This window comes from Misgurnus anguillicaudatus, chromosome 21 (genome assembly GCF_027580225.2).
Source record: "Misgurnus anguillicaudatus chromosome 21, ASM2758022v2, whole genome shotgun sequence".
Lineage (NCBI taxonomy): Eukaryota > Metazoa > Chordata > Actinopteri > Cypriniformes > Cobitidae > Misgurnus > Misgurnus anguillicaudatus.
In genome coordinates, this window is record NC_073357.2 from 48,897,357 (window position 1) to 48,906,499 (window position 9,143).

Consider the following 9,143-nt stretch of genomic DNA (forward strand, 5'->3'; position numbering starts at 1 on the left):
TTCAAGGCCAGTAGTTTAAAATGATATATTGACATAAAGGTATGTATTAGTTTATGTTAAGATAAATGGGGGGTCAAAAATGGTAGTTATAATGGTTTTCAATGGGGCATTTTTTGTCCGAAGGAACACATTAGTCGGTTTTTGCGTAGCTTAGCCATTTTAAGCTAATTTAAAAAACTGAAACCAATATTCTAAAATGTATCAAAAATGATTAACCTTTGGCAAGTTTGGGCAATATTCAATCATCACAGTCAAGATGGTTTAAAAATCAAAATCAAAATGGCACAAAATGTCCCTAGGAACTCTTAAGGGTTAAACACACATTTCACAAAGTATATATTGTAAGTGTAAATATTCATAAACTCAACACTTCCGAGGCGTTTTTCTAAAAAATAATGTTTAAACTTTATTGGTGGTGGTTGAGAATAATTCCTCTTTCCATATGTAACGCATTTTAGCGCAATGTAAATGTATCATATTGTTATTCTTAATATATAAGAATACTAATATATTTTTTTACAACATTTATAACATATATATATATATATATATATATATGTAAATAAATATATATATATATTTATTTACATATATATATAGATGCTTAGTACAATAGCTTTGCTTCATAGAAGTTTCTGTAATAAATCATTAAATCAATCACAAAACGTGTTGACAGTGGCAAATAAAATTCTTGTTAATAGAGACAGAGCGCCGTTATGCAAATTTGAAAACCACGCCCACCGGGGGGGAAATCAATCCAACCGTCTCTATTGACTTTGTATTGCGAGAAGCCGCCTCCTTGTCATTTCTGGCTTATAACAAAAAACTGAACAATGCCCAAAAGCCGCTGTGTGACAACACGCACAGCCAACAAGCCAAAGAACCCAGAAATACGCTTCTACAAGCCGTCGAGCCGCAAAACCCAGCCCCCAAGGAGAACAAAGTGGATCGCCGACTGCGTTTCCCCCTAGTGGACGCAGTTCTACTAATAGAAGCACCATGAAAAGTTGCCTGTGTCCGTTTTTGTGTCTTTAAACGCTCGTTTTTTGGGGTCGACAGCTTATAAAAAGTTATTTACAGATTAAACTTAAAAACAGAATAATACCTAAAAGCTGCTGTGTGACAAGGTGTACATCTAACACGCCAAAAAATAAATAAATAATTTTTTATAAGCTGTCGACTTCAAAAAACGAGCGTTTAGACACAAAAATGGATACAGGCAACTTTTCATAGTACTCCTATTAGTAAAACTGCGTCCAATAGGGGGAAACGTAATCGGCGATCCACTTTATTCTCCTTAAAGACTGGGTTTTACGGCTCGACAGCTTATAAAAACTTATTTCTGTGTTCTTTGGCTTGTTAGCTGTACATATTGTCCCAAAGCAGCTTTTAGGCATTATTCCGTTTTTTGTTATAAGCCAGAAATGACAAGGAGGCGGCCTTTTGCAATACAAGGTCAATGGAGACTGTTGGATCGCTTTCCCCCCCGGTGGGCGTGGTTTTCAGGTTGTGACGCGCTGCGCTCTGTCTCTATTTAAACAAGGCAGAAAGGTGTATAAAACCGCTTTAATTAACAATATCTGAACTGTGCTCTTTTGCACACTTCTAATTTTCTCATGTCATAATTTATAATTATTCATTAGATTTAATATAAATACGTTTTGAAAAGTGTTGAATGCGAACGTGTAAGATATCTGAAAGGCGACGCAGCGTGTTTGTCTCTACAGCCACATGTTATAAAATTATTACACACACATTTCACAAAGTACATATTGTAAGTGTAAATATTCATAAACTCAATATTTCTGAGGTGTTTTTCGTCCGCAAAAGGCACAGTTTCTCTGTTCGCTATTTTATTAGATGTAGCCTACGTCTTAATAATAACATAAAAATATCTGTTATGAGAAGAATTCCTCTTTCCATATGTAAAGCATTTTAGCGGAGTATAAATGTATCATATTGTTATTCTTAAAATATAAGAATACTACTATATTTTTTACAACGTTTTAAACTTTAAAACATGTCTTTTTTATACCACATTAATCTCTTTAAAATATTGATACTTTTTTGAAAAACTGACAATTATAAATATTATGAACAAACAATGAAACGGTGTCAAAATTCGACAACACAAATAATTAAGATATTCATTGTAAATAGCAACCCTATATCACGAGTCGCGTTTATTAGGCTCACACTAAATTATCTGTTGCACTTACTATAAATGCGCATTGCACGTACAGTCAACTTAATATTTGTATGCGCTGTTATGCTGGCAAGATGGGGTTGACATATCACTTCAAAAACAGCAATTCAATGTAAAATATTCAGCAATGCCCTTATTAACTTCTGGAAACAACGGCAATGACAATGTTTTTATGCGCCACCTGGTGGATATTCTTTGAAGCGAAACACATTAAGGGAAAGGGAAAAGTAGCCCCCCCGAAAGCACTTGCAGAATGCTGCGGGACTCTGTGAGACGAATTGGCGAATGCCGCGGGAGAAAACGCGCGTTTTTAAAGGCCACATCTGTATGCAGACTGCATACGTCATCAAGTTTAAGTTAACTGAGCATTACATTCACAAATCATAAGCATATTACAACAATTTACGATTAACTAAGTTCTGAAATAAGACTTAATGACGTATGCAGCCTGGAAAGCGACCTCCGGAGGCTGCAGCCTTATTGAGAAACGACCATTGTCTGATTTAAATTCAGCGTGGTTACTTTTACCTTACCACTGTACAAGACAACACAGAAATGGGCTGTGTGGGGTGCCAACCATCTGCGGGTGCGTAATTATCTGATCCAATTCGAGCTTTGGATGCATTAAAGAAAATAAACTTATGGGACTACACCGCATGTGACGCGGAGACCGGAAGTGATGTATTTCAGTGTGTTCCAATCAAAACTGTGTGCAAAGTTAAAATTTTTTTTTTTTTACTTTATCAGTAACACTTGAATACTTTAATTACTGGTAAGTAAATTATTAACTATACATATATTCGTAAATTTAAGGTTCTCTCCCATGAACGGTCAGATTTACAATTAAACTACATTCATTACGACTGCCACTAGAGGGCGAACTCCCGACAGTAAATCTGTATGTAATGTACAATGGAAATGCTGTTTAGCCTATATATCAATAAAATATTAAAAAAGAAAAGATGTAGTGCAATTTTAATCATTAGGAGAAGACTATCTGTTGTGAATTCTTGACATGTAACAATTAATGAAAGTTTAACAGTTATAAACAAAATATGTTTAGGAGTGTTGATCTTTTACACTTTTACTATTAACATTTGGCTCTTACATGTTAAACTGCAATTATTTTTAAATATTAATAAAGAAAATATGAGTTTTCAGTAATTAAAAGGCTTTTAAATTTCATTTTTTTTGAAAATGCATATTTTTAATATGGTTTTTTCAAATATAATACAACAAAAGTAACAAAAACGACAACAACAACACACACACACACACACACACACACACACACACACACACACACACACACACACACACACATATATATGGTAAAAGTAAAAAATATATCAAAAGTAAAAATAGGGGTAAAAGTTTGGCCCGCGTCATATTTACAATTTCAAAATCTGGCCCCCGAAGAAAAGTAGTTGAAGACCCCTGCCTTAGACATTTTAGTCTGTTATCAGGGGTAATTTATTTCCATTTTGCATTTTACATGAGAAAAAAATAAATTTGCACGATTTTGATAAATTAGGTAAAAAGGTTAATATCCTAATTTACAGTATCCTATTAGGATATATGTATATCCTATAAACCTCCTTTAACAGTGTAACATATGCGCACCATCGTTCATCCATTTCTTCTTCTGTGCACTTACTGTAAGAAGACTTTGCTGAAAAACTGCTGTGGCATTTAAGGGATTCTGCCAAAAAACTATTTCTGAATAGCCTGAAGCTGGGATTAAGCAGATTTAAAGTGAAAGTATTTGATAAATAATATGTGCCGAAAGCTTTCGGTTAATATCATTATCTTATTTTTGATTGAGGTGCTGTTTAGCGCCTTTTATATCTCAGCTCTTCATATATTAACCCATTAAGTCATTTGGATTATTGGTGAACTATTTATTTAAACATTCACAATTACACTTCTGCATTAGCCAACTGCTATTTCTTTAAAGACGGAAATGGTGAATATATGATGATAATTGATCAAATAACGTAACCTGTCAAAATGTAGGACAGAAAATGCTGGGTAATGCTCAAGTTGACCTTATTAAAGACTCCATCATGGATTTCATTAGTCTGGATAGTGAGAAGCTCTAACATGCTTTGGTGGAAAGGTGTTACATCTGGGCCTATTTGTCATTTTAATATGAAACAGCAAAACAAATATTAAAACACACACACACACGCATGCATGCAGAACCCATTTTGTACAATACTACAAAGACAACTGTGAGAAGACATCCCTTGTGAAATAAACTGAGAAAATTGATGGGCCTGTGTCCTAAACCAGTCTGTTTCCCATGAGTGTGTGTCTCATATCTGTTGTTCGGAGCTTTGGCGGTGGAGCAGGGTGTTAGCCCCTAGCATTACTCTGGGAAATAACAGTGTGTCTGGGCGGCCAAGGCGTGAATTCCTCATAGACAATTCCGACACAAATTTCCCACCCTGCTGTATTTGTTCCTTACAGCCCAGAACGTCTAAAAGCTTGAAAGGCGACAACAGACTCGTCACTTTGTGTAAACAAATAAGATACAATCAAATCAATACAGATTATTTTTTCTGGCTAGAAAGTAATCGAGAAGTGACCTCGATTCGATGACCTCTTAAAAACAAGTCACCATTTACTTCATGTTACTCTGGTGCTATTCAACTATATGGATTTGTCCGGCATGGGAGTCGATCGGCGATCAGTCCAACATGGAGGCGCTCTAACAAGGAGGCTAAAGGCCAAGACCTCTAGCATCTGTCGCTGAAGCTCCTCCTGAGATCGGGGAGTGAGGTTTAATTACTGCAAAGCTTTCATTCTCTAACTGGCCTGCATTACACGAGCACATCGGGTGGTGATTTATTTGATCTGTAAACCAGTGGTTCTCGAACGGGGGGCCGCGGGGTGGTGCCGGGGGGGGCCCAGTTTTGTGACATTTCATGAAGCGCATTAATTTATTATGAATTCTGTGTAATTGAACCTAAAAAAAAATAAGGCTACTAACCAACAGCACTACTTTGTATACTTTAATATGTTTTGTCTTATTAAAATGTTACGTTTTAGAACAAATTTGTTATTAAAAAAAAATTGGGGGGGCCGCGAAGGAATACACCATATACAAGGGGGGCAGCACGCTGAGAAAGTTTGAGAACCACTGCTGTAAACGACCACCACTATGTTATGGCAATTCATACGTATTTTACGAGGTGGCTAATTCGTATTAATTCGAACAACCACATTCGTACATTTTTGTACAATTTGCCTTGACCCCTGTGATGATGGGGTTTTCTTTATGGTTTTTTTTTATGATAATTGTACGTTTTGCATGATTAACTTTGTACGAATTCATACGAATTAGCCAAATAAACTAATTTTCATGAGATCAGGCTGAAACCGTCACACATTACATGATAATCTGAGCCGAACATCAGATCTGATTGAGGTCTAGGACCTTGAAAGGGGAAAATTTGGGCCAAAAATGTGAGCCCGGCTTAACATGACAATCAACAGTTTTATAATCCTGAAGCCTTGTATTCTATTTATTTTTCTGTTTAATTCATTTGTTCTTTTTTACCGTTTTATCTTTCTATACTGTTTTTTCATTACATCTATACTGTTTGTTTTTAAATGTATTTTCTGTAAAGATGCCTAGCAAAATTGAGAAAATGCTAAAGAAATAAAATATTTTTTTAATTGTACATGGTCATAACTATTAAGAAAGAACAGTTTGTCAGAGTAGTTTATCTTGCTGAACCTCTTATAAGTAAGTTCTATTTAGCATTGTTAATATAAAGTGTGTGTGCGCACACGTATGTGTGTGTATTTTCAGGCATACGTGTGGCCTTTATCAATAATGCAGAACTTGAGAGAGCTGGCTGTTAGTAGGAAATAAATGAGTCCTTTGCACAGTAGGACTTTCTTCCGTGACATTTACATGCGTCCCGATATCCACAAATGCCCTGGCCACCTACCAGCCCAATGAGAGTCTCTAATGATGCCACCCACTGCCACACACACTAAGAATATTCAACATACATCTGTTAGAGGGAAAACGTCTGCGTGTGAATGTGGGCGCTATTCTGTATTTATATTTGATTGCGTTTGATTAGCATGCATGAGAACTTTTAAAAAGTGCAGTCTCTGTAGGTTTAATACTTCATTACCTTCACTAACCTTGTGGGCACTTCTTAGGTCTTTTTTGGTTACCACCCTCTCCTGTGCACTTCTACTGATTTCTGAAGCTTGTCTTTTCCCCTGACACCTGGGCTTCTCATTAATGCCAAAGAAAAGGCTGAAACATAGAGGAATGGCTAAATTAATAAATTATGCATCAGACAGAGAGACTGATGGATGAAGAGACAACTAGACAAAGAGCAAGAATTGGTGAGAGAGAAGAGCTGAGGATTTGAAGAAGTGGGTTAAAATGTCTTTGGGTCTTCAGATCATATTTCACTCTATTTTGCTCCCTTCCTGATTCATTATTTAAGTGCAGTTATTTAAAAACTGATCCAGTTACTTATGAAGAATGTGCACCAACATTATAAAGCTTAGGAATTTTGGCTCATTTGACTTTCTTGAGATTATTAATTTGAAGATGCATTTACAGTTAGGGAGCCTTCAAAATAAACATGGCAAGAAAATCTGGATATAGGTACAGTATATATAATAGATATATTTTTATTACATTTTTATGTTATTTTAAATATATGTCACCACTGGGCTTACTGTATAAAAATATGTTGTCTTTTGCTGACACCAAGTGGGAACAAAGTGACATTACATTAACTCATCATCAAGAAAGTTATTAAATCTGTCCTGCAAGATTAAAAAAAAAATGTCAAAAACTATAAAATTCTGTAACTATGCCATGCTTGTCACAAATTATCAGGGCGGCATACAATTAATCGCAACTAATCGTTTGCAGAATAAAAGTACTTTTTTGATATTCAACGGATGTGTTCAAAAATATCACATCAATTGTGCGTTGTCCCAAAAACATCACATTTTTTCAACTTGTGTTTTATTTTAACACAAAATCAACCAGGGGCATCAGGCACCAAATTTTTTTCAGGCAGTGTGCACAGTTCACAGAAATTTGTGCATACACAGACATTAAACGAAATATTATAGAGCGTTCAGTCAATCTGAGCGCACGTGCTAATGCAAAAATCTCCAAAAAGTGTTGACTAACTTTCATATCAAATACTATTCAATCGAAATAATGACATATTCATATTTACATCTGAAAAGGCATGTTTTGTTTATTTACGTTTTGTTTAATGATTGTTTAATTGTGTCATTAATGCATTTTGCACAAAAACTGCATTATCCTATAATGTAATTAAATAAAATATATAAACAACGAAAAGACATAAGCTATAGCCACATGATTGATTTTATTGTTCAATAATGATTTTAAAAAATATGTTTAGATAAAATTATAAGAGGAACGGATTTTTGCATTACATTTTTTACCTCATGTGAGCATGTGCGATTCCGCGCCCCCGTGAACTCTGGCGAACTTTCAAAGTTTGGCGTTGTACCAAGATGAATCTAGAAATCTCTAAGATATAACGTCGAGACGGTCATATTTTAAACTATACATTTTCTACACAAAGGAGGTTAACTGTACATTACCGTACTGTGGTTTGGAAATGTTGTGAGCGTTTCTTACACGTTTTAATTAGAGAGCCAAATTCAGCAGCAACCGCAATCTCGTGGGCGCGTTCAGACGCTAATGACGTCTGCGGCTGCGCTGACTGCAGCGCCTGCCGCCAAAATAAAAACACTATCAAAACGGCAAAAAATCATTGAAAAGTGACATTGATTTAGCACAGAATTGATAATATTGTGTATATTAAACAGATTAAAAACATTAACGGATTAATGGACGCTTCTTTGATTTTGAGGTTGCATGCAAAATCCATTTGGCTCAAAAACCAAGGGGCATGTGCCCCCTCAGTATGAATGGGCATGACGCCTCTGAAATTAACACAAAATTACACATAGTGTGTTAAAATTACTCATAATGTGTTAAAAGCATAACACAAAAAAGTGTAACAAATTAACACATCCTTTCTTGGAGTATAGAAAAATTATTTATAAATACACATACTGTACATGGCTATATTTAAAAAATATTTACATGTGTATATACATTTTTATATTTATATATAACTGATATAAATATAGTTTTTCTTTAAATTATTAAAAAGTGTGTGTGTGTGTGTGTTTATATATACATAATTATTATACACGGTAAACACACATACACATGGTATGATGTAATCAAAAAAATTTATTTTGCAAACGATTAGTTGCGATTAATCATAATGCAGCCCTACAAATTATAACAGTGTATTCAATCTTTACAAACAAAGCAGGTGTGGTGTACAATCTGCAAAATGTTTGTATATAAATATAAATATATATAAGAGAACTCATACAGGATAAACTGGTGGACAGTGTAATGGCTCAGGACAAACAAGAGACTCATGAACAACAATCAAAAACTAATTGATTGTTCAGGTAACACTATACAGTATTACAAATCATGTTATGACTGTAAATGCAGTTATTAGTCTGTCGTTAAATGCAAAACCCCAATTCGTACATTTAAATTTACCTCAGTCTTTGAAAACCCAGATAAAGCCGTACCGTTTCTACATAAAAATCAGCTTACATAATCTAATGAACATTCTGTGAAAATATAACTTTGATATGTGTAATATTGACTGAGTAAGGCCATGTCAAAGATTGAAATCAATACGAAATTAATGATTAAAATCAAACTTTAATGCTCCTAATCTTTAATCAGACTTTAGCCTGGTTTTCACAGACAGGGACACAAACACTAACATTTTACAGTTTCTTCAAGGAGTATGTTACTCTATGAGTTCATCTGTATGCTTTACACTAAGTTGGTGACCCATTCTATGCACCCACA

General features: G+C 34.8%; 1 long non-coding RNA gene across 1 annotated transcript in view; it reads right to left on the minus strand.

Moving 5' to 3' along the window:
• Nucleotides 1–6,528, minus strand: part of LOC141352998 (uncharacterized) — a 67,022-nt gene extending 60,494 nt beyond the window's left edge. Inside the window, exon 1 of the long non-coding RNA XR_012360052.1 lies at nucleotides 6,371–6,528. This is a non-coding gene — a long non-coding RNA (uncharacterized lncRNA). The remainder of the gene's footprint in view (nucleotides 1–6,370) is intronic.
• Nucleotides 6,529–9,143: the final 2,615 nt, after the last annotated feature.